The sequence below is a fragment of the Ptychodera flava genome, chromosome 4, assembly GCF_041260155.1.
Source record: "Ptychodera flava strain L36383 chromosome 4, AS_Pfla_20210202, whole genome shotgun sequence".
Taxonomy (NCBI): domain Eukaryota; kingdom Metazoa; phylum Hemichordata; class Enteropneusta; family Ptychoderidae; genus Ptychodera; species Ptychodera flava.
Window position 1 is genome coordinate 46,346,429 of NC_091931.1, and position 11,413 is coordinate 46,357,841.

Sequence of the window (11,413 nt, forward strand, 5' to 3'; positions counted from 1 at the left end):
ATTTCAATTTATATCGTGCAAATTTTTCCAATGGTAATTTGTTAAACTAAAATTTGACGAAAACGTAAACATCGCGCATAGAAATCAAGGCAATGTTGGATATAATACTGCAGCAAAAATACCAAATCAACATGATTCGGACTCAGCTGCTCTTGAACCGTTTTGCATAATATGGGAAAGCAAAGGTTTCTAAAGATATAATCCTACTGAAGAGCATCAACTCGCTTTACATTTAAACACTAAAAGTCACATGATGCAGACGGTGGAACCAATTAAAATATTATTTATATGGCTATTTTATGAAAATATGTGGATCACAAAATGTCGAAGTTTTGTCCACACTCATTGTTAACTTGTACGTAGAGGAGATATAAATCTTCACCATAATGTATGCAAAACATAGTGTCAACGACACTTGGATCACATTACAAAGAGTAATCTTCATTCGCTGCCCACTTGTGGGGGTTGTCAACCTGGTGTAATAGCCATTCCCCAGATTTCTAATCGATAAAGTGTGTGCCTAAACAAGAAAAGTAAACTCATGAGTTTTAATAGACGTGGTGGGTATGGCCGATTTGGCCCAAATAGGCCATACCTACCACGTCTAAATCTGTGTGGGGAAAAGCTGTCATGTTGAAGTTTCAAGGCAATGGGTCGAGTGCTTTCAGAGAAGATTTTTCGACCAAAATTGGGGAAAATTGCCCCCAAAAGACAACTATCAAAATTTTTCCAAAATTTGAATAAACATAACTAAAGTCAACATAAAGAAGATGCATACCAAGTTTCAACCCAATCTGGCCTGTGGTTACAGAGTTTTAACAATGTGCTGGATTTTCCCTTTTTAACCTCATTTGCATATTTTTGACATCGACATGTTCATTTGAACAATTCAAATCTCCACCCCTGGGTGCACCTGTACACCAAATACTAAGATGGTAGGTGCTGCAGTTTGGGAGTTTTTAATGTGGACGGACATACATCCACACACACACACATACATACATACATACATACATACATACATACATACATACATACATACATACATACATACATACATACATACGTACGTACGTACGTATGTACGTACATCTGCACACATATATACAGACAGACAAACGCCGTCGATATATCACATTAGCTCTCTTTAATACATGTTCTAAATGTGAGCTAAAAACGAACTCTGCAGGGTTTACCGGGAATAAGATGTATCGAAGGGAAATCCCTTGTAAAAAATAATGTCGTCACAAAACCAGTCCACTGACAATTTAGTATCTCTCGCTAATCACCATTGATGACGTCATATTTCGTGTACCTTTTACCTAACAGAGCGTCATGCAGAGTTGACGGCCGCTGAGAAAATCATGACTAATAAAGCAATGTTTTAAGGTCAGGTCATTTGTCCTGCAGAACAGTATACAATAATTCCCAGTGACGTCATCATTGAAGGGAAGGAAGGATGTTGCCACGCCAGATATCTATATACTGTTGAAGCTATCATATGGCTTATTAAACCCACACTGTATGTCGTGTAGCCAGCTGGTACAACAAACACTCTTTCAGCAAAGATTTATCCGGATTGAACATCTGTGGTTGCGTTTCAAGTTGTTGATTCATTACGGTAGTGGTTTATGCCAGTTGTTGACCTCGCTGTTCTCCAAGGTCAACTCGTGCCATGTCCTGAATGGGAAAGCCTAAGTGTTATGGATGCAAGACAAACTTTAACTCAGCTATCATCCTTCAGCAGAAAACACGATGTCAAAATCTCATAACAGCGAAAAGTCCACTGAAGATTCGGTGAAACCTACAGTAAGATCGCAAACACACAAAAAACCGGAGATCGCGCTGTTTTCGTACGTGCAATTTATCACCTTTACCAGAACAAACTGCACTGCATCGCTGTCAAACGTTCGTTCTTACCCATTTTCTTGCGTGAGCAATTGTGATTAAAGTGTGTTCCCTTGTTTCGACAACCGTCATGGTCTAACACTGTGCCTCTGCATCCGTAGGCAGAATCTCAATACGTTAAGGATTTTTCCACTGCTTTAGAGTGCCCGTTCAGAATTTTCTTACACGATGGAGAAATTGAAGACCAAATCAACACAATTTGCGGTCTACAGTCTCAGAGAATGGAAATTTAATGTAGGCATGATTATTCGGATTCTATATATTCCTAGATTTGTCATATCTTCAGGAGAAGGCAGATCCCTCATGTGAATATGTTTTTGACAAGGCTTTAGCAATTCTAATATCGGCCGATCTGCAGATTTTGTAGTTTTGATGAGCACCTTCAAAGATCAAATTGTCGATCGAAAAACAGATACGAGAAGTGCATTTTAATTCCGACTCACAAAAATGTTAACGCGCCTGTGTTTGACTGGAAATAATGTTACGATGGATGTTTCCGATAAGACCACGAACTATTAGCAGATGTTCTCTCTCTCTCTCTCTCTCTCTCTCTCTCTCTCTCTCTCTCTCTCTCATTTATAAATAGTCATTTGTATTATTACCAGTTTTTACCGTTTGGGCAGCACATAACTATTGCTTTCATTTCCTTGGGCAAACGGTTGATGACCTGCGGTTTCAACAAATAATTGACAAGTGCGTAATACCATCAAGGCAAAAGACGGTTCACAAGCGTATACTATTTCCATGCAGGCAAGCAAGATCCTGTTGCAACTGAACGAAAGAAAAGACACATTTTAGGCTGCGTTCACAAACACACCTCTGGAATGGGGGTACATTAGGGAACTTCGAAATAATGTGGGAATTAAAGATTGGACTTGAAAACAATACTGGTGATTTGAAGTATCATGATGTGCCAATATTGAACAAAAAGTGAACCAAAATAGAATATTGCAAAAAAATTAGCACTTTTGTATTTATTGAATACATATGTTAAAACCATGCATTTTCCCACAACTATAACGGTTAGTACAAACCAAATCAAAGTTTCTAGCCACTTTGTTGTGTCAAGAGAATGTTGAGTGTTTTAAAGTAGTATGAACACAGTGATCTAAATTACAATGACCCTCTAGGCTAGTGCAGAATGTTTGGGAATTTATGCTCTACATACTGCAGTGCTCTCAAGGACAGACATGAAACCAAAGCTTCGTGTCAAGTTGCCAAATACTGGTACCCATTTATTCTAACAGACCATGCGGGACACCTATCCACAGTGGACGAAAGAGTAATTTTAAGTGGATCAGTATGCACATATTGACTAACTATGAGGTATAAGCTGATCATATAGTAATCCCTTTGGGCTCGAGTCATCCGAAACAATTCTCTTATGTGGTTTCACGAAATAGATGATTTTTGTGTGACTCAGTGTGAAATACAAAATACGAATAGGACGTTACATTGTTGTACCAAAATATAACAAGTGAATATATGTTATTTACATTCCAGCATGTTTATTTTGTCAAAACTGACTATCTATCATATTACATTTTGCTGGCTACTCTTCAGTGCTATTTCGTTTAATGTGGATTGGCCGTAATGTCTTGCCAAGACTGTAGCTGGTATTTTGGTAGTTCTGCGAACCTCTGCACAACAATAAGATATATTCTATAAATATATAGATATACTTTCTATTTCTTCATCCCCTTTGGAAAGTCTCGTATTCATTTTATCATCATGGTCCGACTTTTCATGACCTTGTTCGTTATCATATGCAAAAAACTGCCTTTCTCGGTTTTTAAGGTATAAGAATGTATGAAATTGCTCATAAATTTGTTAACTTTTTAAAAATTGCAACCCTCTCCATAACAAGCTGGAGGCTTTTTTGTCCCTCCTTGCTGTCTATAAACAATTTTAAGGGAATCCTTTATTTAAATATACCATATATATTTTTGCAGGCGCTCAGCATTTACAGTTTTTTCAATATATGAGGTGAGAAACCTAGTTTCCTTTTTTCTAGTGATCACTTTGGTTTTTTTAACGAGAAAAGGTGACAAATGTATTTCTATTAGGTAAAAGGGACTACAATATTATTACGAGTTTTTGGGGTACTCAAAAAAATCAGACAAAGGTTTGCTAGAATCGGCCCTTCAGAGATATTTGTGAATGCAGCCTTATCAGTACATAGGATTAGACTGTCCCTGGTCTTGTAAATCGTAGTGACATCTCCCTATTGATAACGTTTTACACACACTGGGTGCTGTACCAACCAGTACTTGTGTTCACAACCACAGTATCTATGTTGATAATGCTTTATTCCATCCCTCTGCAAAGAAGACACCGCCAGTGTTTTACATGCAGCTGACTTTAAATCATCTTCTGTATGCTGTCTGATTTGATGCTGACGTCAGTGACGCAGAACAAGATGCCAGTAAAAAACTTTTTGGAAAAACGGTACACGGGATACAGCTAATGAGTAGCTATGTGTGGCTTACGTTAAACAAACGGTGTAAGCATGACATCTCGTCTTATTCATTGTGAATTGCGACATTGACAGCAGAGTAGTTTGGAATTTAATAAATGCAGTTCACATGGATCTCTTTCTTGGAACTTTCTGAAAATCCGTCAAAGAAGCCGAAGGCTTTGACAAACTTATCAAACTTACGTCATGACATTGAAAGTCACAATAGACGAATAGAATCAATAGCTGAAAAGGGACAATAGTTAAAAAAGGATTAGACTTGAATTAAGTTGAATCCAGCCTAAACCAGATAACTTCAATTAACACATACTGTATCCACCATCGGTAACTCTCCGAGGGATGTGTCTTATTTCAACTGGAAGAGAGATTGACTCGGGCAAACGTGAGGAAGCTGTGCAATGTGTGTGACACCAAGACGAGTTTGATAAAATTGAGTCTAGTATCAGAGCAGAACATGTGTTTCAACTATAAAGAATTTTATTGAAGCAGTGTGACAAGAGTATTATCGAAGTAGCAACATCGTTAAGATATCTAAACGTTGTCAGGCATGTGGCTTGATTAGATTGGACAAGTGCGGGATGACTTTATCTGTATGTAAATGCACTACATGAGAAAAGGATATGGAGAGACAAACACGAGAGAAAGATGGTACAAGAGCGACATACAGACAGACAGACAGACAGATAAACGATAGATGCAGAAGTATTCATTAATTGAGAAGATCGCAGCAATTAGGCGCACTTAAATTGTATTTGTGCAGATTTGTAGGAATACTTCATTCTTGACGGCATTTCAGATTTTAGTCAAAGTACCCATTGGGCAGTAGGTTTTCCTTTCAATTTACAAGACAAGCCGCTTCACCGGGAAAAATGGTAACCTATCGTTTTAGACAGCACAGTTGCTGGACTTGATTGTATACCAAACCTTCTTGAGACTTAAACCGCTGTGACAGTGATAGAAAGTGAACGCTGTCCACCATGTTTGAAAGATTTTTTTTTAAAATTAGGATATGCTGATGTCATAAATTAAAAATCTACGTTATGGACTAGATTCTTTACAGAACGACAAAAATATCATATTCTAATCAAATAGCAGCGGTAGTATAGGAGTAAGACAATTTTATCGCTGCCACAGTGAATGTCTGTCGTCATGTTTTTGTGTTTCAAGGTATTCCAAGCTAGACTGGTACCCAGTCGCCTGCTTTTCCTTCGGCAGCAGTTACTGGCTGACCAAGGCGTTCACCCCATGTTCTACACAACAGCCTACCACTTAGCGTGACAGTCTACTGAAGTTTATTCCTTTCAATTTATTCTGTTTTGATATTAAATGCCCACAGACTTGGCGCAAGTCTAATGTAATGCCTTCAAACACAAAACCGTAATGCACTCTATGTCGGGATATCTGCTTACTCGCTTTGGGCAAACACCCATTCAAATGATTACTTTTTTATTTCCGATCAAATGAGAATGCGATAACTTCGTGCGCCGAAAGTAAATAATACATAATACTTACTGCAAAGTGCACAATGTATTTTGGAGGCGACTATTTTCCATGCTAAAATAGACGATGGAAAACATCGCAGTTGATAAAGCTTTGCTACATGTTGAATAGATCACGGAAACTACGGACTCGCCTTAGACTACTGACTCGTTGCAGACTTTACATGACGAGTGGATTAACTCAATCTGGTTACTCTCCTCTAATGTTGCATTCAAAGTACAGGCTCTGGCTTTTGGATTGTAAGTTATTTCAATAATGCTGCTTTAGCTCTGATTCTTCCCTCTGTCCCTACACGCTTTACCAACCGTCTTATACGACACAAGTCGCATTTCAACAACAGACACGAATAGGTCATTAAAGTTGCCCGTAAAACTTCAAACGAGAGTTCTTTGATCGCTAGGGATCGAGCAAGATAGAACCTTTGTGACGATAACTGATAGTCGTAGTTCGGTACAATTGCCTTTCATCGTTATGTCTTCCTTTGCACTGATTGGTCGGTTCATACCGGATTTACGTCACTCGTTGAGAAAGTACTAAGAACAAAAATATACTTTTGGAGAAATAAAAGAGGGCTTAATTTTGATAAACTTTATTGCATTGTATATAACAAATCGGCATCTTTACCGGAGTGGGTAGTCCATTTTATGATCGAAGATTGGAAAAGCGTTAAAGTTTATTCCAAATCAGATTTTATCGAGGTAGCTAAGATATATATACGTCAATTTCTTTGTCAGGTTTCCTCGCTATCATCGAGATCGATGTTCAGGGTTGAACAGTAAAATACACGTCCTTTGCGAAAAAGTTTAATCCGATGAGATATGTAATAGTGCTGATCGGGTTTTCAAGTTTGACTGCAGATATCGCATCGCGCTTACAATATTGACTGCGGTTGAAATGGGTTTTGTTTTCGCTTCGCGTTTGTGCTTGCTGCAGCAGTTTTTGGTAGATTGCCCTTACCTTAGCTTTATCGTGAGATTTCCTGCTGATGCAAAAATACTATTTTAAGCACTTTTAAAATAGAAAGGATTGAAAGTTGTTCGTAATCGTTCTAATTGCTATAATTTGAAAATCCCCCACCCCACCCATAAGTTTTATTGTCTCACCAGGATAATGTCGATTGGTACCATCCCACCCAAAACTACTGTCTTGCTCGGTATCCCCTAAATAACAGAATCATACTCCCTTCCCACCCACTGTGTTTATCAAGTTTTCTCGCTGAGCTAAAGAACTCAATTTTATCGCATAAATGAGAAAACATTGACTGCCTGTTTGCAGGAGAAGAAAACTACGCATGCCCGTCATGAGACCGCAGGCGAACACCTTAATACGGCCTGCCTTGGACATCATGACTTTCACAATTGTACAGTGTCATTTTCGTTATTCTTCTAGACGCGTCATCTTTAAAGTTGGATGCAAATACAAAAAGTGGGAATTTTACCGTACCAATGACAGAATGGTGACGCCATCGCCCTTACTATGAAAAATACGTTTTGGCAAAATTAGCAGCTGTGTGGGCAACGTATTGACAAGTAGTCGTAATGCGAATGTGGGTGGGGCGCTGTCACCACACAACTAAAGGAACAGGTATCCCCGTTGCCATGACAGCTGACACAACTGTGACAGCAATAGAACTTTATCGGGTCGTCAATTTCGATCATTAAAACTTCGCGGCGAAATTTGGCATCAATTACTAGTTGTGCTTTAATGTGTCACCTGACTTGTCAAATGTAAACACACTCATATATAACTATGATAATAATAATAATATAATAATAATAATAATAATAATAATAATAACAACACCACCTTATTTCGAGAAAATGTTTAAAAAAGACCAATAGAAAATAACAGAGCGAAGATTTACAAGCAATCTCTATACAATATTTTCCAAAAAGCACTATTAAGTCGCACATACATAGACAACGCAGCACCAGTTAAAGAATTTTCACTTTTTTCTAATCTTAGATAAATGGATCGCAAAGTGCGTTGCTTGCTTTCAAAAGTCATGATATTATTATGTACAAAAGTACTTGTTATACTTAATTTGCAGTCAACCCATAACAAGATTCCGAATACGTTATTGTATGCAACGCGGACATCATTGATGCACTTTTTTCGTGAAAAGACGCCATAAATACGCAATAATGCTTGAAACAGAGTTATTTTTACTTAAAGTACAATTCCAAAATCGGCGAACAAGAGAATTGGCATTAATATAAAAATACCTTATCTGACGCTTCATGTCATCGATATCATTACCCATACAATTCAAAATTACTCCAAGGTATGAATGGTTATCAACAAAAGACAACATGGTGTCATTAAGGTAAACATGAGGGATATGAACAACTTTAAGTCGATCTGGAATAACAGCAAGGCATTTCGATTTTTTGGATTGAAAATAATGTCGTGATCAATAGCAAAGATGGAACACGTTTTCAAAAGGCTATTGAGGCTCTTCACTGTTGGACAGATCAAAACAATATCATCAGCATATAACAGATGGTTAATGCACATACCGCCAACCAATTTTTGTATCGACAAGTAAATTACTGAGGTTATCAATGTACACAGAAAAGAGACGAGGGGATAGAATACCACCGTGTTTAACATTGCGAACAGGAAAACGCTCAGATAGAGCAGATCCCCATTTGACACAAAACTCTTGATGTCTGTACCAATAAGTTAAGATTCCAACTATGAAAAGAGGTACGCCTCTGTCAAGCAATTTACGAAATAATGTCCACTGATTCACTCTATCGAACTTCTTAGTGGAGTCTAAAAAGCAAAGAAACACGGGACTATTACGATGATGATTGTAAAAATCAACTACTTCTTTCAAAAGGAAAACACACATATTAGTAGAGTGACTTTCTTTAAACCCGAATTGGTGGTCAGTGGTATTGAGTAACCTGTCACATTTGTTAAGAATCAAAATTTCATACAACTTGGAAATAACTGTTGCAATGGCGATTGGACGATAATTAGTGGGGTCAGTCACATCACCGTGTTTGTTTTTTAATAAGAGGGATCAAAATGGTGTCAAGCATACGGAAAGGTAAATAACCATGAATATGGGACGCTGTAAACGTGATAGAAATATATGAATATGAATATGAATATGAATACGATGATGTGCATATTTCAGATGCTCCGCTTCTAAACCATCGAGATCAGAAGCTTATTACTCGCTAACCTTGTAACAGAATCACTGATGGCTGTTGGAGAAATAATCATTTCATCATCGAAAGTAATTGTCGACAAATCATCCTGGACATATGGTTCATTACTGCAGTCTGAAACCGACGATAATAAATCTGCAAAATGATCACGCCACATTTTTGCAATATCATAATGTCCATTGCAACCTCCAATAGATGAAGGTAAAGGGGTAGACTTATTTTTACCACTAGCATTTTTCTAAAATTGCTTTTTTGTTTGAAAGATTGTCAGCCAGAGAATCCGCTATCATCTGAGACTCGTTGTCTCTGCAAACCTTAAAGACACATTTGAACTTAGCTCGAGTCTTTCTCATAAGATCGAAAATCGGACCGTGACGAGGGCTACCACAGTCTCTCCACAAAAGGAAGACATCGCAGGCAATGGAATGATATTCTTTTACACGATGGTTCCAACCAGGGATAATTTTCTCCCCAGATTTAGAATGAGATTTAGTGGAAATAGTGTGCGGTATCTCACTCAATGTTTACATTGTTACTTCTTTCAGTTACGTTGTGTGTCTTTGATTTGTCTCACCGCCATTACCGCCATTACCTTGTGCCACACTACACATATTATTGGTCTATTCCAGTTCTTTTCTATAAATTCATGACGCCAAATCTAGGGAAATATCGTATTTGTGAAAGAAGCAATCATATTGGCGTCGATTTAATTACAATATGTTTCAATACAATGAATCTTACAATAACCCCCAAACCTGCAAGTCTTCATAACACGCTAGTCAAAACAACATACGTATTCACAAACATTAAAATGAGAGGTGTAAACATCTCGAAAAGACTGTTTTGTGAACATTGATCACACACACATAACATGTTACACTCACTGCCAAAAGTAGCATAATATCATTTCTTATATTTTTCAAGTGAATGTGTGAAAAACACTGACGCGGCTAGTCTTGATCGACACGTGCGGGGACCAGAAACTTTGTTTGGTTGTTGTTGTTGTTGTTGTTGGCTGTATGATGATGTAATCATGATATACAGTACAAAATAATGTAATGTTTTTCACGTACATGGTATTGCATATGGAATGGGTTTCCATATTACATTTGCGGAAGACTTAAAATGCTTGACCTCTTTTCATCATTAGTAGCATCAGCAATATTCACATCTGACATTCACTGACGTTCCTTGTCCATGTGTTGATGACAACATTAGTTGACAGTGATAAGGGAGCCGTCATTATTTATGGCCTGGGGGTCGGAGGAATCTGAGGGGGTCACTCAAAAAATCGAAAGCTACAAGGGGGGTTGCTCAAAAGTGGAGAACAAGAAGGGGGGACCACTCAATTTTGTTGATATGTACTGAAGCATTTAGTGAAGTCATGAATTAATACAACAATAATAGTAAAGAACAGCAATATGTATACTTGAGATATGTATGTTCATACCCGGTATATGTACACACACACACACACACACACACACACACACACACACACACACACACACACACATATATATATATATATATATATATATATATATATATATATATATATATATATATCATAATACAGGTGGTTTCAAGTAGAAACTAAAATCTCATTGCACTATGTGTTTCACGTTATTGTGATTTTCAGACGAGAATGATTAGCTATTCGACGTGGCAAGCCTTTAATGTTAGAGGCTAAGTACTGAGTACATTTTTCAGTGTTTCCTGATTAAATTATATACTTGCCTGATCATTTATGAGAAACGTCTGCTTTCTATATTCTACATTGTATAGGTTACCGATAGGGGAAAATGTGTAAAGCAAGCTAATTCTGATTCTATAAAGTTTAAAACCAGTGGAATGCCTTGACAACAAACCCATCTTTTATGTGAATAAATGTATGTCTGTCGCTATTTTTTCGTTTTTAAAAAATGTAATCTTCATTGAACTGGAATATAAGTTTTGGAATACTGTCTCAGATTGCTGTTCCTTTGAGTTTTTTATAAGAAAAAAATCTGAAAAAATACTCCCCAAGTGCCACCAAATAACACCATTTTAATCTCTATTTTTCAAAAGCTCCAACAGTAGGACGAGGGTGTCTCCCCTCCTGACCTCCCCCCTTTTCACGGTCGCTTGTGGTGCTTTCGGAGAACACTGCATGTCATCAGAGTACTGGATACAGACCTGTACATCAGCCTCTGTCACAGCAATGGAACCTCTTTCCAACACAGACCTGTACCACAGGGTTTAATCAGGGTCTGTACAGGGCCTGTCGCAGCAGCTATCCATTTTACTGTATATATATTTAACGTTCCCAATTTTTTTTTTTTTGGGGGGGGGGGAAGGGGTCACT

General features: G+C 37.7%; 1 protein-coding gene across 1 annotated transcript in view; it reads left to right on the forward strand.

The window, feature by feature from the left end:
* Positions 1 to 11,413, forward strand: part of LOC139131960 (prokineticin receptor 2-like) — a 42,094-nt gene that overhangs the window by 28,293 nt on the left and 2,388 nt on the right. The window lies entirely within an intron of this gene.